The following is a 27,500-nucleotide window of genomic DNA, read 5'->3' as shown; positions in this document are numbered from 1 at the left end:
TAATAATAATAATAGTAATAATGGTAATAATAATGATATTATTATTAATAATAATAATAATAATAATAATAATAATAATAACGATAATAATAGTAATAATAATAATAATAACGATAATAATAGCAATAATAATAATGATGATAATAATAATAAATAATGATAATGATAATTATAATAATAATAATAATAATAATAATAATAATGATAATAATAATAATGATAATAATAATGATAATAATAATAATAATAATAATAATAATAATAATAATAATAATAATAATAGTAATAATGGTAATAATAATGATATTATTAATAATAATAATAATAATAATAATAATAATAACGATAATAATAGTAATAATAATAATAACGATAATAATAGTAATAATAATAATAATGATGATAATAATAATAAATAATGATAATGATAATTATAATAATAATAATAATAATAATAATAATAATAATAATAATAATAATAATAATAATAATAATAACAATAATAATAATAATAATAATAATAATAATAACAATAATAGTTCCATAAATTAGAAACTCATAAAGTGGCTGATAATACATATAGCTACAATAGCAATACTATTTCAATGGTTAAATTAAATTCCGCCACCCCCCGCCACCCCCCAAAAACGCCACTTCCAAGAGAATAAAGAAACCCCTAAAAGACTAGCATAGTTGTAAAGATCAGTTACTCGAAGCGGAAGAGAGTCTGAACATGGTTTGGATCGGGTTACCAAAATCCTTTTGATATTAGATTGCATTGAAAAAAAAAAAAAACATTAGGCATGAATATGGTAGGACCAATAAATAAGCGGATACATCAAACATGCCATGAATAAATAGAGTAAGAAAATAATATTACAGATCCATGCAAAAGATGAAATAGCAAGAAAAAAAAAAAGAAAAAGGATCCAATTCCTATTAAAAGAAGAATATTCCAAAAAGATTTCATCCTTGCCACTAACACTTCCAAACAACTCGCTAAACTAGAACTGATTCGGTTGTAAATGCTATGGAATCGTTGTTATAATGACATTGGAACATTTCCCTAAAGATATTTTCCACACACGAAACAAAAAAACAACAACATTTAAGTGAGAGTCGAGTGATTTAATATATGAGTCACGTGTCTAATTACATACCCATTCTCAGTTCCACTTTTAAATAATTTCTGTTTTAGGCTTCCGCACCTTGCTTAAAAAATATACATACATACATACATATATATATATATATATATATATATATATATATATATATATATGGGAGAATTTACGAAAAAAACAACAGACGAAGACAGGTGGTGTAAACAACAAATGGATGTATATATATATATATATATATATATATATATATATATATATATATATACATACATAAATATATAGTTTTAGGGAAAAGAATATTATAATGACATTGGAAACTGTGGCGGGGGGGGGGGGTAATTTAACCATTGAAACAGTATTGCTATTGAAACTATATATATATATATTATCAGCCACATTATAGGTCTCTAATTTATGGAATTATTATTATTATTATTATTATTATTATTATTATTATTATTATTATTATTATTATTATTATTATTATTATTATTATCCTGTGAAACTTAATTTAATTTTAATTTTTAATAAATTGAATTTAATTGAGTTTTTACCTGTAAATTTGGATTTTTATCCCTAATAATATTATATATATATATATATATATATATATATATATATATATAATTTTCAATAAGGCAAAGATTTCTCTCTTCTTTCCAAATGTAATTCTAATTGTTTAATCCAGCGATTCTCAACGGGGGTCTATATTGTCCCTGAGGGTCCATACAAGATTTTGTTTGGGGGTGGGGACACGCAATAAATATTAGTAAATTGAGGATTCACAAAAGTATTTTAAGGGCTATAGAAAATAAATTTGTTTTAGATGTATGTTTTGTTATGTATTGCAAAAACATCTAGGTTTTTTTTTCTTTAACATTCTACATAGGCGCAGGAGTGGCTTCGTGGTAAGTAGCTTGCTTACCAACCACATGGTTCCGGTTCAGTCTCACTGCGTGGCCCCTTAGGCAAGTGTCTTCTACTATAGCTTCGATCCGACCAAAGCCTTGTGAGTGGATTTGGTAGACGGTTTTATGTTTGTAAATAATGAATTTTTTTATTTGACCAGGTGATCTTAGGCTGGCGAGGTATACAATAATATTATGGTTAATATAATAATAATAATAATGATGATGATGAATTCCAGTTTTGACACAAGGCCAGTAATCTCCGGGAGAAGTTTCTCGATTACACGACCACTCTTCCTTCGTCAAAATTCTTCGGCGGAATTTGAACTTAGAACGTAAAGCATTTCCCGGTGTGCTAACGGTCAAACTAGCTGACCGTCTTAAACAAGATAACTTATGTATATATGAATTTATACATATTTTTAAAATCTACTTCTTTGATACAGGAACAAACTAGAAGTGAGCCAACACATGAAACAGCAAACCTTTGCAATCCTCATTATTTGTGTGTGTGTGTGTGTGAGAGAGAGAGAGAGAGAGAGAGAGAGAGAGAGAGAGAGAGAGAGAGAGAGAGAGAAAGAGCGTGTTTGTGTTTATGTTTGTTTTTGTGCATGTTTGTATATGTTTGTGTGTGTGTATGTGCGTGTCTATGTACTAATCAATAGCCTGTATACACACATACACACCATACAAACAAACAAACAAAAAAGCAGCAAAGACAGACAGAAAGAGAAATCTTGTATTTTTTTACCAAAGAAATTATTCCGCCAGGAATTACGGACATATGTGTTGATGGTATTGAAAGTTTGTTCTTCATAGACCTACATCGTACAAAACCATTTATTTTCCTATTAGTTCTTCTATATATATATTATATATATATATATATATATATATATATATATATATATATATATATATATATATATATATATATATATATATTATATATATATATATATATATATATATATATATATATATATATATATATATATATATATATATATATAGATAATATATATATATATATATATATATATATATATATATATATATATATATATATATATATATATATATATATATATAGTATATATATCTATATATATATATATATAATTATATATATATATAATATATTATATATATATATATATATATATATATATATTATATATATATATATATATATATATATATATATATATATATATATACACATATACATACTCGTGCATATATATATATATATATATATATATATATAAGGGGGGAGAATTCACAAAAATTCACAGGTAGGGTAGACAACAAACATATGTATTAGTATAACGCTCGGGAAGTGAAAAAGTCTTTAACGTTTCGAGCCTACGCTTTTCGACAGAAAGAAGCACAGAAAGAAACAAGGAGAGAAAAAAAGAGACAAGGAAGCAAAAAAAAAAAATGTGTAGTGGTTAGCTATCTATATATGAGAGAGAGAAAGAGAGAGAGAGATAGAGATAGAGAGAGAAAGAGGAGTTAGCTCGTAAATGCAAAATAGTTCCCGAATACTGAAGGTAGAGTAATATGCTGTTTATTAAAGCCGAGAATAGCGTCACAAACTGTTACTCAGAGTTTCACGTTCCCGTTCGTCGCGCAGATGTAATCATGTATGATCACAACTGTCGGACGAACGGGGAACGTAAATGTGTGAGTAACAGTTTATGAAGATTTTAACAGCTTTAATAATAATAATAATAATAATAATAATAATAATAATAATAATAATAATAATAATAATAATAATAATGATAATGATAATAATATTAATAATAATAATATATATACCCACATCTATACATACGTATAGGCTGTATCCCAACCATTTCTTTTTTCACGTTTGCTGTTAATATAAATTTACATTCATGATGGTTTCCTCCGCAGCACGACCAACATTTTGCGTTTCAATAAGGTTTCATTGCAGCTTCTATATTTGTCACGAAAGCATTTTACTGACTGATTATCCCTTATTTTCTCTTAGAGAGCGAATCGTGTGGAATGAAAATATTTTTCTTAAGTGACTCTCCACACTGTGTAAAGATTTTAATTAAAAATTCATTTTATGCCTCATATTTCTCAAACATTTATATCTATGGACAGACTGTTTCAGCATATTTATGTTTCATCAAGTAAAGAAATCAATAGCCAAATTATTATGTTATTACAAACAATATGTAATTAAGATAAAGTTGAGTACGTTAGTATTTAACATGGTTGTGTACACACAAACGTGTAAAGACTCCCGCTGTCCGTCTCGGAGATCCGTTTATAGATTATGTGAATAGAAACACTTGAAGCTGCGTTCTGAATAATATTATCGGATTGCCGAACGTGTGTTTATGTGCAAATGCGCTTCATCAGTAACAATCACCATTTTATAGCTAGTGGGAATTTACACATTGGAACAGCCGTTCATCGCCGCTACTTAATGCGTTTATAATTAATTCCAGTTTGACAAAGATTTTCACTCACCAGCAAATGTATTTTTTGCAGTTTACATAAAATAACTGTCGATCCTGTATGTAAACAGCAAAAACTTTGTTTGCTGGCGTGTACAAAGCTTTGTCAAGCTGTTATTATTTAAGAGCACTAAGCAGCGATGAGGAAAATAAAACAGTGCTCATTTACATTTAACATGCCACTGTACAGGAGCGACGTCTTTCTACGCGGCAACTTAGAGGTTGACTCAATGAGCAGGTAATCGAGCGACACAAGTAAAAGATAGATGAGACTGACTTCACAGAAATAAGATAGCATGAGGCAGAGTAAGAGAGGAAGAAGAAGAGAAACACATTTATTCAGATCTGTTAAACTTATTAAACGACTTCAACTGACACGAACCGTTACTATTCCGAGGGTACCTCTTTATGATCGCTTCACATAGTAGAAATAACAACCGAATTATTCTCAAATCAAATACCATCATCTTAGAAAAAAAGACCCATTATACCATGTGGTCCTTGCTTTAACTGTATATAATATAGAGGAAAAGGCATCCTAGCGACGGCAGAAATGTTTATGAGTATAGGTCTCATTGATGACCTCTAATCCACTGTTAAATAAATAAGAATAGTTTGCAGGCGCAGGAGTGGCTGTGTGGTAAGTAGCTTGCTTACCAACCACATGGTTCTACTATAGTCTCGGGCCGACCAAAGCCTTGTGAGTGAATTTGGTAGACGGAAACTGAAAGAAGCCCGTCGTATATATATATATATATGTATGTATGTATATGTTTGTATGTCTATGTTTGTCCCCCCAACATCGCTTGACAACCGATGCTGGTGTGTTTACGTCCCCGTAATTAGCGGTTCGGCAAGAGAGACCGATAGAATAAGTACTAGGCTTGCAAAGAATAAGTCCTGGGGTCGATTTACTCGACTAAAGGTGGTGCTCCAGCATGGCCGCAGTCAAATGACTGAAACAAGTAAAAGAATAAAAGAATAAAAGAATGCATTCTGAGCTTTTTCTTTCTCTAGGTGTTTCATGTAGTAGTAGTAGTAGTAGTAGTAGTAGTAGTAGTAGTAGTAGTAGTAGTAGTAGTAGTAGTAGTAGTAGTAATAGTTGGGAGGTTTTGAGAATCTAGGGAGGTGGAGACAGTGTAAGTGGTTTAATTAAGTCAGCTAATGCCGCCATTGCTCATGGTGATGAAACAATATTAATGTATCAGCAGATTTTTGAGATCAATATCCGGTTACTCATCCCTGTCATCATCATCATCATCAGCAGCAGCAGCAGCAGCAGCAGCAGTACCATCGTCATCGCCGACGCCGTCGTCTTTGTTGCCGTAGTTGTTATAGCCTTTATTGTCGTCGTCCACGACTTCACCTTCCTCCTCCCCTTCCCCTTCCTCTTCTTCCTTGCCTCCCTCCCTCCCTCTCCTCCTTTTCTAACCTTTCTGCTCCCCCGCCTCACCCCACCCCCCTCATCATCACCGTCATCAACATCACCATCACAGTCATTACGATCACGTGCACCGTCATCCCACCGTCATCAATCTCCGCAACCACCCCACCACCCTCGCACCCCTATCATCGCTACAAACACCACCACTTCCACCACCACCACCACCACCACCACCACCACTGCCGCCGCCGCCGCCACCACCTCTAGATTAGACCAATCACCATTGCCACCACCATCGCCACGGCTATCACCACCACCACCACCACCACCACCACCACCACCACCATCAACAACAACACTACACCAACAGCAACACCAGCGCCACCATTGTATACCACGCAACACTACAGCTAATTAATACAATGTTATCAATTTACTTGACAATTGTAATTGTATCTTAACTTAATTAACTTAAAGATATCTTATAAACATTGACTCTTCACACATGCACACGTCGCACATATATACACATACACGCATAAACATACACGCATACACATTCACTTCATATGTATATACACACTCGCATGGATTAGGCGTACACATACACGCGTGTGCGCGCGCACAAATCAGACTCACACCCGCAGCAGCTAGTGTCATATACGCTTTTATTCTATTACTTGTTTTCAGTCATTTGACTGCGGCCATGCTGGAGCACCGCCTTTAGTTGAACAAATCGACAGCAGCAGTTATTCTTTGTAAGCCTAGTATTTATTCTTATTTCTTTATTGCCCACTAGGGGCTAGACATAGAGGGGACAAACAAGGACAGACAAAGGGGTTAAGTCGATTACATCGACCCCAGTGCGTAACTGCTACTTAATTTATCGACGCCGAAAGGATGAAAGGCAAAGTCGACCTCGGCGAAATTTGAACTCAGAACGTAAAGATAGACGAAATACCACTAAGCATTTCGCCCGGCGTGCTAATGATTCTGCCAGCTCGCCGCCTAGTATTTATTCTATCGGGCTTTTCTGCGCGGATGTGTATGCGTGCATGTGTTGCGTGTATTATATGTGAGTGTGTATGTATATATATATATATATATATTAATAGTTATCGCCAAGCCAACATGGCAGTCCCAAAATTAGGACGAAAGCTGCCGTGAATTACCTCCAAGAAGCCATCGCCTCTAGCTAGCTAGATGGCTTCTTGGAGCTAATTCACGGCAGCTTTCGTCCTAATTTTGGGACTGCCATGTTGGCTTGGCGATAACTATTAATTTCCAGTACCGCTGCCGTAGTCTCCTTTGGAGAGACTTAGAAATATTAATAACTCTATATATATATATATATATATATATATATATATATATATATATATATATATATATATATATATATATACAGAGAGAAAAGGACATGTACATGTATTTTATGTGTGTATATATATGCATACATAGATATGTATACATATATATGTAAATATATATATGTATATACATGTGTGTATATATATACATATATATATATATTTTTTTTTTAAAGTTTCAGATTAGAGCTGCGGCCATGCTGATGCATCACCGTGGCATATATACATATATAAATAACATATATAAATAACATATATAAATAACAAAGTGGGGAGACAAATCCAGCTAGATTATCAATTCAGTCTCAAATTTCGTTCTGACCACGCATAGTATTAATCCCAGTTAAATTACTTAATGTAGAAAGTCCCGAGAAGATGTAATAAGGTGGACAATGGAGACAGATATAATAATCCCTTATTTATTTATCCATATAGATAAATAATTTTCCGACATATGTTTCTGCTTAATTACTAAGATTATATCTATTTTAATTAGTTAACTAAATAAATAGATAATGAAATAATTTTAAATAATTATCATCAATACAATGCATTTAGTAATAAATTCCAGCGAAATTCTTAGTTACGCCATATATATATATATATATATATATATACATATATATATATATATATATATATATATATATATATATATATATATATATATATATATATATATATATATATATATATATGTCTGTTAAAGTCTGTCATACCGGCCATGACGAAGGGAAATAGCCCTGAAACTCGAGTCGCCTTTATATATTTATATTTGATCCTTTATATTGAACACTCAATATTTCATCTACATTCAATACTTTCTTTCATGGTGCCATCCATTTTTATTTTATTTTATTTTATATTATATATTGTTTATTATATTATATATTGTATATTCCATATTCTATACCCCACATTGGTTCTGCAGGAATATAAATAAAACATAAAAAACAGACAGTGTTGGAACTCTTTTAAACAAAATAATATATATATATATATATATATATATATATATATATATATGTTTTATTTATTTTTTATTTATGGGTTTCAGCCAAGTGGCTGCGGTCATGCTGGTGCACCACCGTGGTTTTCCGTCTTTATGCTGTGCTCTCTTCACGTTCCTTGCATGGCTCTTCTCTCCCACCTGATATGGTCCAATCAAGAGTTTTGATGGCACATCTGGTGTACGAGAGAATTTGACATCGCTGCCCTAAACTGCGTCTCATTACGAGCCATTGGTTCGTCTGGTATCGTGGAGAGGAAAGCGTCAAGTTTTGTCTTGAAGACCTCCGCATCCATTTCTTGCATGTCTCTCAAATGTTTTGTCAGGGCATTGAAGAGCTGAGATACTCTGAAACCGAGGCTGCTGCAGTATCTCGTTCTTATGTGAGATGCAGTGGACGGCACCTTTGGCACCATAATGTAAAATAATATGCAGGTTCAGGCACATACCGTTTGATAAAAAAAGGCAAGTATGCTTACATATAAACACACTGAGGTATAAACAGACATAGTCACATATGTAAATATGTGTACATATATATATATATATATATATATATATATATATATATATATATATATATATACTCACATATATATGCGTGTGTGTGAGTGCATACATGCATAAGTATATATACATAGATGCATATATTATATATATATGTGTATATATATGTGTGTACGTATATATGTCTGTCTGTATGTATGTATATAAACATATATGAAAAATGGGGAGACGTTTTTACATTTGTTTAATACGTAGATGTATTTCTTTAATGTAAGTGTTTGGTGTGCAAAGTATTACATCAGATCATTAAAGATTGTGTATCACCGAAAAAACTCATCCAAAATCTTTATAATTATATCTGTTTCACAGTTTTACAGAATTCAACTCCTCTCACAGAAGCAAAATTCTGCAGGATTGTTGTTTCTATCAAAACTACAATAAAATAACTAGAGATCATTTTTTGTTTGTTATGAAATTTCTGATGATCTGATGATGTAAAATTATATTTTGCATGAGGCACATTTTCATTAATGAAACACGCCTAAGAATATAGTGAAAAACGTAAAATATTTTACATTTTTTGTTTTCGTACTGTGTTAAAATTATCAATGGATATCTATAGCAAGCTATTTGAAAAATAATTCAGTTTCTCTTGGGAACGGTTCTTTCTTACAAAAATAGAACGTATGGAGATTAAAATATTAATTATGCACCACGATCTGTATATCAGATACTACACAAACGTATGTCAGCCTAGCACTACCTCACACGCTAACACACAGACATAGACGTACACATACACACTATGTGCACAGATACCTTCACACGTACTCGCTAATCTCTCCAATCACATATTCACACGCACATACACACACATATACGCAGACATTCACACGCTCACACACACACACAAACACAAACAAACATATACACATATACACACACGAATATGTACTATCCTTTATTCTTACTTTTCTTTGTTTCAATCATTTGACTGTGGCCATGCTGGGGCACCACCTGTAGTCGAACAAATCGACCCCAGGACTTATTCTATCGGTCTCTTTTTGACGAACCGCTAATTTACGGGGACGTGAACACACCACCATCGGTTGTCAAGCGATGGCGGTGGGGACAAACACAGACACTCAAACACACACACATATATATATTATATACGAGGGGCTTCTTTCAGTTTTCGTCTATCAAATCCACTCTCAAGGCTTTGGTCGGCCCGAGGCTATAGTAGAAGACACTTGCCCAAACACACACTCAGTGGGACTGAACCTAGAACTATGAGGTTGGTAAGCAAGTTACTTACCATACAGCCACTTTTGGTCATTTTAAAAACACAACCACTTCTCCGCTTCCGGTTAGTCTGCTATCGAGCATGCGACGTACTCACGTGTGCTTATTTCTTTTCCCCGGCTCTCTCTTACTTTCTCTTCTCTTCCATTCGTACACCTCTTCTGCGGAACTTTTATCTGAATAACTGACGAATGGCTATGTCGGACACATTATACTTATAATCTTATATTTAACTTTATAACTTTTTCCTTCGGGGGTCAAATTAATCATATTAACCGTGAACACCCCTGGGACGTTTGTTGCATTTGATTTTGAATTTCGTCTTTTGTTATCATTCATTTGCCTATGTATGTATGTATGCATGCATGTATGCATGTATGTATGTATGTATGTATGTATGTATGTATGTATGTACGTATCTATCTATCTATATACATATATATATAGACATATATATATAGACATACATATATAGACATATATATATATATATATATATATCTGTATGTACGTATTTATCTATCTATATACATATACATATAGACATATATATCTGTATGTATATATATGTATACACACACAAACACACACATACACACACACACACACACACATATATATATATATATATATATATATATATACATATATACATATATGTATATACATGTAATATATATGATATATAATATAATATAATATAATATATATATATAATAATCATAATATAAATAATATATAAATATATGCATATATATATATATAATATAACATGTATAACACAATATATATATATATATATATATATATATATATATATATATATATATATATGTTATATAATATAATATTATATACACACATACGCACACACACACACATACACAAACACATACATATACAAGTTTTACATAATGAACTATCGATTTATATACAGTAATGATATATTGCTGCATTTAATTAGTGTATTATATTTTTTCTAATTATCTCTACTAATTAGAAGATTTTTATTCACTCAACTCCAATTAGCATTGAATCCGCTGGAGTATCAGGTTAGATAGGTGAATATCTAACGTGGCTTTTCAGTACACAACTTATATGCCTATCGAACACAATAATCTTGCTATGTCTGCGCGCATGCGTAAAGCTTATAGCCGCTGTACAGAGGAAAGAAGCGGATGTCCAGTGAGATAATGGATATTGATAAGTGACTCTGACTGGCCATTATTTAGTGTTGTCCTCTTTTGATGTATGTGTTTATACTTGCGTTTACTGAATTTATATATCTATATTCCTTTTAGACTCACTCTTTGATATGTCTTTATTTGTGTGTCTTTGTGTGTGTGTGTGTGTGTGTGTGTGCGTGGAGGCACAATGGCCCAGTGGTTAGGGCAGCGGACTCGCGGTCATAGGATCGCGGTTTCGATTCCCAGACCGCGCGTTGTGAGTGTTTATTGAGCGAAAACACCTAAAAGCTCCACGAGGCTCCGGCAGGGGATGGTGGCGAACCCTGCTGTACCCTTTCACCACAACTTTCTCTCACTCTTACTTCCTGTTTCTGTTATACCTGTAATTCAAAGGGTCAGCCTTGTCACACTGTGTCATGCTGAATATCCCCGAGAACTACGTTAAGGGTACACTTGTCTGTGGAGTGCTCAGCCACTTGCACGTTAATTTCACGAGCAGGCTGTTCCGTTGATCGGATCAACTGGAACCCTCGACGTCGTAAGCGACGGAGTGCCAACAATTTTATGTGTGTATTTTATTATTTATTTATGCGTCCTTTTAAAGCCTAGCCATAATATTATTAGAGGAAGATTTTGAAGGATAATGGGTTAAGGGTTATGGAGGCAAAGCTCTAAACCATGATTGGGAATCATTGCGTGGGAATAAAAGGAACTTACTACAACTAAGCAGGGTTATAATATTATAGCAAAAAGAGAGATTAAGAATTAAATATAGGTAAATAATTAAACGATATTTAAAATTATAAGAAAAAGAGATGCAGTAAGATATAAAATAAGGAAATTAAAATTTTAAAGAAATATAGAGTGTATAAATAATATTAGGGTAAAAAGGAAGATATATGAAATTTATAACAGAGATACCAATAAAATATAAACAAAAAGTTTTTTGAGCATATGTACTAATTACGGGAGGGTAACGATAAGACATATTAAATATTAGGTATTAAATAGAAGGTAAATGATTAAAAATGATTTAAAATATATAAAGAAGTGTATTCAGATATGAAAATTTAAAAACTTGAAATTGTAAAAAATTATAAAGTATATAAAAATATGTACAAGGTAAAATGTTATTAAAATTATAATTTTTATAACATTTTATCTTTTACATATTTTTATATACTTTATATATAAATTCCGAGTTCGATCCCAGGCAGTGACCTGAATACTACTACTACTACTACTACTACTACTACTAATAATAATAATAATAATAATAATAACAGCAACAACAACAACAACGAAAAAGGTTTAGACTGTTATTTCTAGCATCTGCTAGTAGTTTTTAAATATTTAATTTGCTCGCGAATATTTTCATCTTTTTCAGTTTACTGTCTGTAGTTTAATGTTTTGACAAGCCGATGCCCCCCGCCACCCCTGATGATGGAAGAGACAGCAAACGCGCTGTTTTATGATTGGCTGAAAATTCTGAAAATTATCAAACTTTTAACACCTGTAACATTTTTGCAAAATTTTTCTAGAATAAATGAATACCAAATTCGGATTCAGCGTCAAAAATTACATCTATATGATACATTATAAATTAAAAAAAAAAAAGATATTTGTAAACAGAGACGAAAACTACAAAGATCCTATATATGTGTGCGTGTATATATATATATATATATATATATATATATATATATATATATATATATATATATATATATAAAGTATGCAGTTGACATATGCGTTTTTCTCCATTCACTAAATTTATATATACTCAAATACCCAAAATAACAAGGAATTTCTTCCTCATAAACAGGAGTTACACCACAGTCATTTTGTGATCTTTGCTACCCTGGTATCTATTAGCCAATTTATTTTGTCCGAGTTATTTATTATTGGCTGAAACACATAAATAAATAAATATATACACACACGCACACGCACACAAAACAAAGACTCACTTCGGTCACGAATAATTATGTATTGCATTTCCCCATCCGAGGGAAGACTGCGCGCGCCCCTCTCCACGCTGCCGATATTGTCCAAGTGAACGGCAAAGGCTGATACAGCTTGGCACCAGTGACATTACAACTCATTTCTACAGCTGAGTGAACTGGAGCAACGTGAAATAAAGTGACCTGCTCAAGAACACAACACGCAGCCTGGTCCGTCTGGGATTCGTCAGTACCTCACGGTCGTAAGTTCGACTCTCTAACCACTGAGCCATGCACCTTCACAACATACATACATACATGCCTGGCACACAGTCGGTTATGGCGACGCGGATTCCAGTTGATCCGATCAACGTAAGAGCCCACTCGTGAAATTAACGTGCAAATGGCTGAGTTCTCCACAGACACAAGTATCTTGAACGTAGTTCTCAAGGAGATTCAGCGTGACACAGAATGTGACATAGCTGGCCCTTTGAATTGCACGTACTAATCATTTTTGCCAGTTGAGTGGATCGGAGCAACGTGAAATAAAGTTTCTTGTTCAAGGACACAACGTGCCGCCGGAAATCGAACTCACGCCCTTACGATTGTGAGTCAAATACCCTGACCACTAAGCCACACGCCTTCGCACATACGTACGCACATACATACATACATACATACATACATACATATATGCATAAACACATAAACACGGACATGTACACATGCACGCATGTATATATACTTACATACATACATACATACATACATACATACATACATACATACATACATACATTTATATATTCTTACATAGACACATACATACGTACAAATGTCTATTAATTAGAATAAATTGATTTTTCGTTCTTGTCTGTGGAGACTTCCGGTTGCGTTTCTCATACTACTGACGTCATTTCCAACCAAACACATTGCGTAGCGCAAGTCTTAAGATATTACACACACTCACATTCACTCACCTATTGTTGACGTCATAATATGTGGGCTTGAGTACCATGGCCGACCTTCGAAATATTTCTATCCGAAAGGGTTTTTAACCCATTATTTCCATTCTATTATTTGTAAATTTAATTAGTTCACAATCCAATGTCCACTCCGCAAAACGCTGCAAGAAATGAATTGGCTGTATGATAAGATGTTTGTTTTCCAGCCCCATGATTCCGGGTTCAGTCTCACTGTGTCCCCTTAGACAAGTGTCCTCTACTATATAGCCGTTGGACGACAAAAGCCTTGTCAGTGAATGTGGTACATGGAAACTGAAAAATCCAGTCGTATCTATCTGTCTGTCTGACTGTCTGTCTACCTATCTATCTACCTATCTATCTCTCTGTCTGTCTTTCCATCTATCTGTCTGTCTGCCCGTCAGTCTGTTTGTCTGTCTGTCTATCTATCTGTCTGTCTCTCCGTCAGTCCGTTTGTCTGTCTGTCCGCTTATCTATCTATCTATCTATCTATCTATCTATCTATCTATCTATCTATCTATCTATCTATCTATCTGTCTGTCTGTCTTTCTGTCTGTCTGTCTGTCTGTCTGTCTGTCTGTCTGTCTGTCTGTCTAAAATGAAAGGGAAAATGGAAGAGAAAGAAAAAGAAATGACGGAAATTATGAAAACTCAGGAACCATGTTAAAGCGAAACCATGCAAACTGAGATAAAAACTGCATATGGTAACATGTACTCTCTCTCTCTCTCTCTCTCTCTCTCTCTCTCTCTCTCTCACACACACACACACACACACACACATACACACAAACATGCACACACGCATATATATATATATGCGTGTGTGTAGGTGTGTTAGAGAGAAAGATGGAGAGAGAGGGAGAGAGAAGGGGGATAGAGAGAGGGAGAGAGAGAGAGGGAGAGAGAGAGAGGGAGAGAGAGAGAGGGAGAGAGAGAGGGAGAGAGAGAGAGGGAGAGAGAGAGGGAGAGAGAGAGAGGGAGTGTGTAGGTATGTACATGTTACCACATGCAGTTTTTATCTCAGTTTGCACGGTTTTGCTCTAATATGGTTCCTGAGAATTCAGAAACACCATTTCATCATTTCCGGCTTTTTTTCTTTTTCGTTCTTTACCATTTTCCTTTTCATTTTACTTTAAATTCACGTGTTCCGCGATGAAAGAGACCACACTTTAATATAGCGCTTTTAATTTCGTATTATTTGTTTACATTTTGTTAAAGGTTTTTTGGGGATTCATTGATAAAGTTAGAAATGTCAAGTAAATCGATTTCTCTATAAATGAAAACTAATTTATTTAATCAAAAGGGTTCAACAGAAATTGTTTAATATAAACGAAGCTGCTATTAGCTGAAAAAAAATGAGGAGAAAAAGAACAAGGAAGAAAAAGCCATAGCCTGTGTAATCGCTGGATCTTTATTAACTTTAAATCACATCACACTTCAGTAAAACTATGAAAATAATATAAGGCTCTCTGTTACTTTGGATACAAGACAACACTCAATATATCAACTGAGTAAGGCGGCGAGCTGGCAGAATCGTTAGCATGCCGGGCGAAATGCTTAGCGGTATTTCGTCTGTTTTTACGTTCTGAGTTCAAACTCCGCCGAGGTCGACTTTGCCTTTCATCCTTTCGGGGTCGATAAAATAAGTACCAGTTGTACAGTGGGGGGCCGATGTAATCGACTTAATCCCTATGTCTGTCCTTGTTTGTCCCCTCTGTGTTTAGCCCTTTGTGGGCAGTAAACAATATAGAAGCTTCTATATTGTTTACGTCCTCTTAACATAGTGATTTGTAAAAAAAAAAAAAAAAAACGACTAAATAAGTACCAGGCTTTAAAAACAAAACAAGTACGTGAGTCAATTCATTCGACTAAAATTCCTCAATGCGGTGCACCAGCATGGCCGCAGTCTAATGACTGAAACAAGTAACAGATAAAAAAAATAAAAGACACTTTATGCAAACTGTCCAAGTTTTATGACCATGAAGAAGCATCGTAATCGCCATGACAGCTTCGTAAAGTAAAGCTGTTTTTTGTATATTCAGACCTTTTCCAAACCTTGTGATGATCTTTCCCAACCCTTGTCATGAAGACGTCCAAAGGCAGAGATGGATTTTTCTATCCTTGTGTTCAGTTAATCATCAATATCCTGGACAGTGTAATTCCAAAAGTTTGTGAAACTCTTTAGAACTTGAAGTTGATTGTTGACTGTGAAGAGTGTTTCATCTAAGGTTTCTTTTTTCCGAGAGCTTTTGATACTGATTACGAAATCGAAGTTATCGCCAACTGAAGCAAAGTTGTCTAAGCTCTGTTTCAGGGTTTGCGCTCAGAGCACAATCGTCCGGAAAAAGGAACTCCTTTATGGTAGTGTCCACGGTTTTGTGCTTTGCTTTCAGGCGGCTGATGATAAAAAAGACTACCGTCATATCTGATCTGGATGCCAGATGTTTCGTGGGAAAATGTATCGTGAAGCATTGCACTAAACATCAAACGTCAACGAAGAGCATGGATGCTACAACGCAACCTTGTTTCACGCCATTGATTACAGGGAAAGGCGCCGAAAGGTTCTTCATCATTCAAGATACGAGCTTGTGATAATGCCATCGTGAAATAGCAGCATCATGTTAATGACCTTCTCTGGTCAACCAAATTTCTTCATTATTTTCTGCTTACGTTGTCAGAGACCTTGGTTAGGTCGATGAATACATTATAGAGGTCTTTATTTTGTTCCAGACATTTTTCTTGAAGCAAAGATCATGTTCTTGGCCTCGTGAGACCATTTTTGTGTGTTTGTATCTGTGTGTATGTGTGTGTATGTGTGTCTGTATATGTGTCTGTATGTCTGTATGTGTGTGTGTGTTTTTTCTGAAGCATACATATACGGCGCAGTAAACGATCAAACTGAATCTAACATAGATCGTTGTAAATGTATTCTACACATGGGATATTAGACATCAATATGATGCAATACTAATACTGTATATTCACCGAACAGAAGACTAATATTGTTTTAGAAGAACATCAGAATTCAGCGTACGGTTGCATAGACACAGGATTAGCTATATCGGCAGAGACATATGCTTATAACCCATACTTAGAAGCATAAACACAAACAAAAAGAAATGAACTTATAGTATGTTAGATAGATAGATAGATAGATAGATAGATAGATAGATAGATAGGTAGATAGATAGGTAGATAGATAGATAGATAGATAGATAGATAGATAGATAGATAGGTAGATCAACATACAGCCGATAGACATCAAAATACAAATGTATGAGCACGTATATTTGTAGATAAGTCGATATATAAATATATAGCCATGTAAATAAATGAATAAACAACTAGCAAGCCAAATAAATAAATAGACGGATTTATAGACACATAGAACGATAGCCGGACAAATAGCAAGGCAACCAAGAAAGATTAACACACATACGCATATAGAAGCGTGTGTGTGTGTGTCTTTGTGTGTCTGTGTCTGTGTCTGTGTCTGTATATTCATGAAGTAACTATATATATATATATATATATAAAGGAACTCTAATTATGTATATCAGAAAAAATATATATAGGTCGAAACAATTTGTTGGCTTCTTTTGGCTTTTTATAATTATTTATATTGGGTTGTCCGGAAAGTTCGTGCCGATTTATAGTAGCTTACCTTTTGACTTATTTGCCATGAAACCACCTCAATTCAGGGAAGAGGGTATTTTCAAGTTAAAGGAAAGATGGAGACGCATTGTGCAACAAAATGGTTCATATTTGGTTGATAAAAAATGTAATGGCAAGTATTTATTGACTTTTTTCTTTCCGTTAAAAATTGGCACGAACTTTCCGGACAACTCAATAAAATATTATGTTATGTTATATATCATATTCATAGTATTTAATGTAATATTGTATATAAATAAATTCTTGGATTGTCAATCGAATATCTCTCTATATAATTTATCTTTATAATTAATTAATACCAATATGTATATAGTATCCAACGGAAGTGGCAGTGAATTGAATGTTTAACACACCCTTTTGAAGGACTTTTTTCCTTCAGTTTATATATATATATATGTGTGTGTGTGTGTGTGTGTGTGTGTGTGTGTGTGTGTGTGTGTGTGTGTGTGTATCCAATACTTAGTTTTTAAAGCTTGGTACACTTTTGCCGGACCATCAAGTTATGGGAATGTAATGATGTGTGATGACTGAACCGAATGCAAAGACACACACACACTTATATATATATATATGTGTGTGTGTGTGTAAGACTATATATACATATATATCTGTATGAATGTGCTTATGTGTATATACAAATATATATATAAATATATATATATATATATATATGTGTGTGTGTGTGTGTGTGTGTATCTATCTATCTATTTAGCTATCTATTTATATATATATATATATATATATATATATATATATATATATATATATATATATATATATCAAACATAAATTAAAAACAGAACACAAAGGATATCGGGGTACACGTGTTTCAAGCTTTATAAACAATCTGTTATTACATCAGCATAGGTATATTATTGATATAAAAGATCGTGTAAAGCTCTCCTCAGCCGCAAACATTGTTAGTCCAAAGATTGCATCACAAAAGAAAAAGTACACGTAGTATTACCCATTATAATAGGTTTATCACATCCCTTTGAAAAGGTATATTTGTATAAAGGTTCGCTTGAAACACGTGTACCGCGATATCCTTTGTGTTCTGTTTTTAATTTATGTTTGATATATTCTCTCACCTCTGCCACTATCTGGCATATACAGGTGCTTACACTTATCAAGTATTCCCTCTAAACTTACAGTACCTACGTATATATAGATATATATATATATATTTCTCTCCATCTTTTCTCTCTTTTTTCTCTTCTTTTTTTCTCTCCTTGTTTCCCTCCTTATTTCGTTCTGTGTCCCGTTTTTATAGAAGACTTTCTCTATTCCCGAGTGTTATACTAATACAACCATTTATTGTTTACACCACCTGTCTTCGTCTGTTGTTTTTTCGTGAATTCTATATATATATATATATATATATATATATATATATATATATGCAAAATGACCATACAGTGACACGAGTGACCACAAATGACAATACCCTACCTACAACTAAATACGCACTGGCCACAGAATGATCATGCGGCGTATACCTACTTATGATGGTCGATTTCCATGTAAGCACATTTACATAATTGTGTGAGTCATGCGAGATTTGTTTGGTGTAGGTGGTTGGAGTGGAGCAGGACCAATTGGGGGCGGACTGAAATGGAATGTCAATGATGACATCAGTAACTTTCATGAAAATGTTACCAAGATATTCATGTCAGCTCTGACGTTCTTATAGTACTACTTCAGCCGATGAAGAAAAAAGTCGATATACTAGATTCGCTCGTTCTGATGTCGATCAAGATTTTTAAAATTCTATCGAGGTTTATATATATATATATATATATATATATATATATTGTTTTTACTTTCCCCGCCATCATAACCATTTCTTCTATCTTCTGTCATTACTAGTTTGAAGATGATTTTTGTCAAAATTGGTCACTTGTAATCCAAATAAAAATCTGATTGACAAGATTCATTCCTTGCCATAAATTCATGCTAAAAGTCATTTGAAAAATATTACATTGGAGATGTGATTCTCTCGCAGATTGTTGCATCGCCCCTTGCGCTACACGGACGGAATAGAAAAAAAAATGAAATGCAGTTTCTGTATGTGTGTTAATATATGTATACATACATAAGTATATGTGGGTATACGTATATATGTTTGAATACACAAATGTGTGTGTGGGGAAGTGCATGTGTGTGTGCGCGTGTGTATATTTATATGTGGAAGTGCATGGCCTGGTGGCAAGAGTGTCGCTGACATGATCATAAGATTGTGGTTTCGATTCCAAGACTGGGTGATAGATCTATATATGTGTGTTTGTGTGTGTGTATGAATATACATATGTATGTATATATGTCTATATATTTATATATATATAGGTATATATATGTATATATATATGTATATGTATGTATATGTATATATATATATATTTGTATACATATATACATGCATATATATAAGTACATATATATACATAAATACATACATATACATATATATACACATATATTTTGTGTATATATATATATATATATATATATATATATATATATATACATATATATATATATATACATACATATATATATATATATATGTGTGTATATATATATATATATATATATATATATATATATATATATACGCTTTAATGCGTTCCCAGAGTATATAGAACATAGGAGGAAATACTAATAAGGTATGTATACTAAAATCGTGAAGCATGTTACGTAATAACAGGCTAATCAGATATGAAATAATAACAATTCAAAGTAAATAACTTTGAAAAGGGCTTTTGTGCGCTCCCAGAGAATATTACCCTCAGGGGCGCTTGTGTTGATATATTCGTGAATAAATCACTAACCGAAATAAGTGCATCTATTGTTTAGGAAAATACCATTTACTTGTTGTACTGGATAAATTGCGAAAATAACTCTAACAGTTCAAATACAAAGAAATAAGCATACTCAATTTCATTTTTATCAAATAATTTAGGAAAATGAATGGGTTATTTCCCTTGGCTATATATAAGGATCCCTTCCAGGGATGAATAGGTTATTTCCCTAGGGTTTTAAAATAAAATATATTAGTTATATATAAAGATTCTTTCCAGGGGCCCTATTATTGTTTTTTTTTAACAATCTGAGTATGACATGAGGTTTTCAGACATGAGTTCTACTCACGTGTCAAGTTTCATCAAAATCGATAAAACGATGTAGGTGGAGTTAGCCAACAACTCCACAGACAGAATTTCCTACATATGCAGTAGATATATATATTCAGGTAGATCGATCGATCGGTCGGTCTATAAATAGATAGATAGATAGATAGATAGATAGATAGATAGATAGATAGATAGATAGATAGATAGATAGATAGATAGATAGAAGTACATTTCCCGTTGCCTCAAAAAATATCCACCTAATTACATGTAATATAATTAATTCAGTCGTTCGAATCCGGTGATTATTCACAGAGTCGCTACTTCACTTTGCTTAACACACCAGAACGGATGTATAAAGCGAAAAAACTCGAACTCACAGCCAAGTGAAATACTGATGGACCGATGACTCCGATCAAAGAACGAATATTCATAAACGTAGATGTTACAGTGGAATTAATGTAAGACGAATTTAATAGCTTAACTTTTTTTTTTACTTCTTAAAACAAGAACTTATATTGCAATAACACAAAAATAGATATAATTCGATATGAATTTCAAATATAATGTTCTTCCAACATTTATCCCGGCCATTTTAAAAATAATTTCGTTATCTTTTAGCTAAAAATCTCCCTTGGTGACAGACTCGTGTATTATTAGTTTTAGTTTTATAATTATTTTTTTTATTTTTGTAAAAGATAATTTTCTGCTTCATGCCTCACTTGGTCAATAAATTCAAGTCAGTGACCTCTTGTTGATAACGGATATAATTCTGGGATTTCAAGGCACTGAGGGGAAAATAAAGTATTCCTGGATGTTGACTTCATTTATTCCGGTGGAGAGAAAAATAAAGAAGCTAATGGAAACCATTAGACGAACGCTGTTGCTTGTCACATGACATGCATATGTGTGTATATATATGTATGTATGTATGTATACATGCATATATGTATACATGCATATATGCATGTATGAATGTATGCATGCAGGCATGTATGTGTGTATGCATTATGCATGTTTGTACATATGTATGCATGCATGTATACATGTATTTATGCATGTATATATGTTTATATTTATGTACGTATTATGTCTGTACGCATTTATGTATGTGTGTTTATATGTACGTATGCATGTATGTATGTATACATGCAGGCATGTATGTATGTGTGTATGCATTATGAATGTTTGTACATATGTATGCATGTATGTATGCATGTATACATGTCTGTACGTATTTATGTATGCATGTATTTATGCATGTACATATGTTTGTATTTATGTACGCATTATGTATGTATGTATGTATGTATGTATGTATGTATGTATGTATGTATGTATATATGTATGTATGCATGTTCCCGTCTGCTTTTAATCTTTTGATGTCTTCCTCCGAGGAAGGAGCTCGTTTCTAACAACGACACAAGGCTCCATCGCTGTAATGTAATTACCGAAATTAATGTCACGTATTGGACTTGAGCAAAAATCTTGCATATTTTTATTGTTCCACTTACAGACTGTATTTGTTATGTGTGTGTTAGCTTGTTGGTTTCGTTTTCTGAGAAGCCTAGCGTTTTCAGATTGTTACTTAGGCATTTACTCACAAGACCGAATGCATAGATTATTATCGGGTATTAGTATAAATGTGAATTTATAATCTGGCTGGAGAAGCTGAAGCTTTCGAAGCAGTTATTTGTCGTTTTCCTTTTTCTCTTCGATTTTCGAAGAGATATTCGCATCTATGTGGTACATACTTTTTCTTGTCTGTCTTCAAACAAATAAATCTGTGAAGGCGTGAAGGCGCCTAGCTTAATGGTTAAGGCATTCGGCTCACGATCGTAAGGTAGTGGGTTCAATTCCCGGCGACGCGTTTTGTCCTTGAGCAAGACGCTTTATTTCACGTTGCTCCAACCAACTCAGCTGGCAAAAATGAGTAGTATCTGTATTTCAAAGGGCCGGCTTTGACACCCTAGGTGTCACATTGAATCTCCCTGAGAACTACGTTAAGGGTATATGTGTCTGTGGAGTGCTCAGCCACTTGCACGTTAATTTCACGAGCAAGCTGTTCCGTTGATCGTATCTGGCCTGTTATGTTTGCATTCGGCAGGGTTTAATGGGAATGTTCCATCAATATTCCTTATGTTGATGTTTATGCATGTATTCTAAAACAGGTAGATTCTCTGTATTTTCCCCAGAAGAGACTTATTTTCGGATAGTATTGTATATTGGTTTCAAAGTTTGGTACAAGGTCAGTAGTTTGTGGGGGAGATGGGCCAAGTCGACAAAGTCGATTAAATCGACCCCAGTACTCAACTGGTACTGATTTTATCGTCCCCTACCCAAAAAAAAAAAAAAAAAGATGAAAGGCAAAGTCAACCTCGGCAGAATTTGAACTCAGAACGTAGAGACGGACGAAATGCCACTAAACATATTGCCCGGCGTGCTAATGATTCTGCCAGCCCGCTGCCTTCACTCTTATCGTATATTGTTTTAGCGACAACGCCGTCGTACGCCGATAGTTAGTACTCAGTGAGACCCTCTGGCAGCGGCGAAGGTATTTTTGTCAAATGAGGAGATTCCAGAAGCAACGGGTAGGCAATAAAGTTGAATGCTTTCCGATAATCGAGCCATACGTTGACAAGGTTTCTTCGGTGTTTTCTTACTGTATGTATGCATGCATGCATGTATGTATGTATGTATGTATGTTTGTACGTACGTATGTATGAAAGCATGTATGTATGTATGTATGTATGTATCTATTTATTTATCTGTATGTATCTATTTATTTATTTATATATATATATATATATATATATATATATATATATATATATATATATATATATATATATATATTTGTCTGTCTGTCTGTCTCTCTGTTCGTCCGTTAGTCTGTCTGCTTGTCTATGTATGTATGTATGTATGTATCTATCTATCTATGTGTCTGTCTGTCTCTCTGTCCGTCCGTCTGTCTATCTGTCTATCTACCTATCTGCCTGTCTGTCTGTCTGACTGTCTGTCTCTCTGTCCGTCCGTCTATCTATCTATCTATCTATCTATCTATCTATCTATCTATCTGTCCATCTATGTCTATATGCATATATGTGTGTGTATATGTGTTCGTATGTATGTAAGTATAAGCGTTTGTGTGCGTACATATTTAAAAGAACAACGGAAAACAATATCAACTATATTTCAAACACACTCATTCATATGGCTGCTTCAATAACTCATAACAATTATATTAATAACAGTAATTATAGGCAAGCACGAATCACATTAGCAGGGATTTTTGATATATGAATTCAAAATTCATACTGGTTCTTTTCCAGGATGAAAATTGAAGGGAAACACAACGAAAATAAATGAAAGATTATGAAAAAGAAAGAAGGCAAAGAAAAATAAAACGGAGGCATATTACAATAAAGAAAGAAAAAAAATGGCAGAAATAATAAAAAAAAATTATAAGAAAATGCAGAATTAAAGAGTCCGAACAGAGATACTGTAGTTAGAGGATTAAGAATATTAAAATAACGGACATCTGTCTTGATAACGTTTCTGTCGATTATTCACGCTACAGCATTACAGCGGTGCTTGTGGGCTTTAACAGTTATAAATACCAAATTTAGTGAAGCCGTAAAGAAGATAGGGACCTTTTAGAAGACATGAAAGAACTATAGTATAGATCTACAATTATAGACAACCGCAGAGGTATCAACACAGCTACATACATACAAGGCTACATTCATCATCATCATCATCACCACCATATATATACATACATACATACATATATATATATATATATATATATATATATATATATATATATATATATAGAGAGAGAGAGAGAGAGAGAGAGAGAGAGAGAGAGAGATAGATAAAATGAGTTACGATAGTTACGATAAAATTATTATTATTATTATTATTATTATTATTATTATTATTATTATTATTATTAAGGCGGAATCGTTAGCACGCTGAACGAAATGCTTAACAGTATTTCGCCCGTCGCTACGTTCTGAGTTCAAACTCAGCCGAGGTCAACTTTGCTTTTTATCCTTTTTGAGGTCGATAAATCAAGTACCAGTGAAACACTGGGGTCGACGTAATCGACTAGTCCCCTCCCGACAAATATAAGGCCTTGTAACTCCACTAGAAAGGATTATAGTTATGGTAAATGTATTATGATTAATGACACTGAAAATATTAAAAAAAAAAAAGTAATTCATTGTACTAATTATCTTAATGAACTAATTACTTTAACACTGATGCCATACTTACTGTATACCTACTTTTGCACCACCACCACCCCTTTATATCATCGCAGATGATATAAAGGGGTAAAATCAATTGAAAACGATTTGGATATAAAAATACGAGGTCTTTGCACAGGTTTCATTCACAGCATACAGGGTTGTCTTTTAAACTGTCATAAATACTGACAACAGGAATATGATAGATGACGTCAGAGCCACCAGTAGGAAGAGCATCCTTCGTTTGAAAATATTTGTTCGTGGGGCGATATGTTTACATATACATAAATGCGTATATATTCGCGCGAGTGTGTGTGCATGTATCCATACATGTATGTATGTATGTATGTATGTATGTATGTATATATATATATATATATATATATATATATATATATATATATATATATATATATATGTGTGTATATATGCGTTTGTGTCTCTGTATGTGCATGCATGTATGCACGCACACATTTAAGATGCAAGTAAATATGTAGTGTGTGTATATGCGTGTTTGTGTGTGTGTGAGTGTGTGTGTGTGTGTGTGTGTGTGTTTGTGTGTGTGTGTGTTTGTGTGTGTAAATATAAGAGATAAGATAAACACCACATCATGTCTTCATGGCTGAATCGTAATATATATATATTCATTTTACGCGCGCACACACACCCACACACACACACACACATGCATATTTAAGTTTACATATGCACGTACATGCATATGCAATACTATTATATCATGGACTTATCTCTATGGTCTTCGAAAATAAAAGATTATTTGTGAAACATGCCACATAAAACTGCCATGAAACGGCGGCTTAAAACAAGAGTGGGCAGATATTGTGGCTACAGTGTTGCCATTCACAGTTGAAATGTCAGTCATTTGTGAAGTTGATGGGAATGCCTAAGAGAAGAAATTAGATTTCAGAACCGAGTTGCTACAGCTGCTGGTGCTGCTGCTGCTGTTGTTGTTGTTGTTGCTGTTGTTTTTGTTTTTGATGTAATGTTTTGAGTCAGCACTGATTAAGTAGATACAATTCCGCAGGAATTCTAGCAATAAGCGTTTCAAGATTTTTCTACTAGACACAATCTATCTTCGATAGTATCATAAATTGTATCCTTCGGGCTTTTATCAAAACGTCTGAATAGAGAAGCAATTAGTTATTATTTCTAGCAGGCAGGCTGACCGATTTAAGCGTTCTTCGCGATCCATTTGTACATTTGTACAATATTTGTGTAAAGGGAAGACATTTATGATGTGAAATCTATAGAATTTCGCTGTTCTTCTGACAGTTGGTCGTAGGAATATGGAAACCAATTAAATTTTATTAAGCAAACTTACGAATGTATGTATGTATGTCTGTATGTATGTATGTATGTATGTATGTATGTATGTGTGTGTGAATGTATTAATGCATGTATGTAAACACGTATGTATAGATGATTTTGTATGTATACAGATATAGATATACACACACGTATATGTATATATAAATGTATAGATTAGTTACGCGCACACAAACACACACACACACACATTTATATATATATATACATGCATGCGTGGAAACATACATACATACCAACATGCATACATATATAAATACATACATGCCTACATACCTACATATATACATGTATATATGCATGCATACATACATACATACATACGAACATACATACATACATGCATACATATATATATATATATATACATACATGCATGCATACATATATACATACAAACATATATACATACATGCATACATATATACAGAAATACATACATACAAACATACATACATGCATACATACATACATACATACATACATACATACATACATACATAAATGTATAATTCGGGTAAAGTATAATTCGAATAAAACCTCGTAACACGAAGATAGAGGATATCAAGCTTTAATAGTAGATCACATTTGTTTCTGTATTACATACCAGCTTTTAGTTGCATCCCGTTTGACCAATGTACAGGGAGGACAGAGAGAACAGGAGATGCAGAAGATATCATTGCTGGAGGTGCAGGTAAAGGAGTTGGATGTGTGATAGGGGTGGGTGCCAGTGAGGATAGTGTTGTTGGAGAAGTAGGGTTAGGTGCGACAGCATGGGGGAGAACTAGGGAAAGAGTTATGCTGGGTGTCAGGAGTAGGGGAGAAACTACGGACCAGAATGTCCTGCAGATTATGGGCTTGTTTGAAGGAGGGAAG

General features: G+C 33.4%; 1 protein-coding gene across 2 annotated transcripts in view; it reads left to right on the top strand.

Annotated features, from left to right (window-relative positions):
• LOC106883908 (cyclic nucleotide-gated channel alpha-3) overlaps positions 1–27,500 on the top strand; it is a 292,815-nt gene that overhangs the window by 181,913 nt on the left and 83,402 nt on the right. The window lies entirely within an intron of this gene.

This window comes from Octopus bimaculoides, chromosome 24, assembly GCF_046866305.1.
Source record: "Octopus bimaculoides isolate indiv1 chromosome 24, ASM4686630v1, whole genome shotgun sequence".
NCBI lineage: Eukaryota > Metazoa > Mollusca > Cephalopoda > Octopoda > Octopodidae > Octopus > Octopus bimaculoides.
Note: the sequence above shows the minus strand (reverse complement) of the source record. Positions and strands in the feature narration are given on the sequence as shown.